Source organism: Corvus kubaryi, unplaced genomic scaffold (genome assembly GCF_017639235.1).
Source record: "Corvus kubaryi isolate FWS band 111438036 unplaced genomic scaffold, C.kubaryi_AGA036_p1.0 37256, whole genome shotgun sequence".
Taxonomy (NCBI): Eukaryota; Metazoa; Chordata; class Aves; order Passeriformes; family Corvidae; genus Corvus; species Corvus kubaryi.
Genome location: NW_024581076.1, coordinates 467785 through 468603, shown reverse-complemented (window position 1 = coordinate 468603; position 819 = coordinate 467785).

Genomic DNA, 819 nt, shown 5'->3' with positions numbered 1-819 from the left:
CTGGCCGCCGCCGCCGCGCCCTCATGGCTGGGCCGGGCTGCTGCCGCGGGGGCTGCCAGGCTGCCCGGCAGGCGGGGCCGCCACGTCGGGGCTGCGCCTCGGCGGCTGCCCGCTCCCGAGGGACCGAGGCGGCCCCGAGGGACCGAGGCGGCCCCGAGGCAGGGTGCGGCAGCCGCCAGCCCCAGGGACAGCAGGCCCTGGCCGCCGCTCGGCGCACGGGGTGGGGGACGGCTCTGGGTACCAGTAAGAGCTGCTCCTTTGTGCCACTCAGCATGGCCACGGGAGCGGGGCACGCACATCACGAACTCTGTACCCCTGTGAGCTGTCACCACGGAAGGATGCTGTGTCACCCTCGCCCGAGGCAATGCCGGACTGAGGGGAAGAATGACAGAGTCCAGTTTAGATGCAGATCTACTGATACTCAAAAGTACTGCTTGGTCATAAAATGAGGCATCTTCAGACATTGCTTATTGGACTGAGGTGGCCTTGAAATCCACATCTCTGTTATTTGTTGATGCATTTCAAGGTATATTGATCTTCCACAGATGTTCTGGAACCAAACTTTGAAAGATAATAGACATTAAAATCATCTTACACCATTCATAGCTTAGAGGTTGTGCTTCGTTATCTAACAAGTGTTGAACATTACACACTGCTTCTAAAAGGCAGGTTACTGAGACACCCTCCACAGTAGCTTGATCAGAGCACCAAATGCGGGCCAACATAACCCAAACCTGCTGCTGCTGCTGCTGCTACTGCTACAATTGCGCTTCATATGTTTTAGTGGAAGGAGCCTGGGATCACTCAGTAAGGCATCTG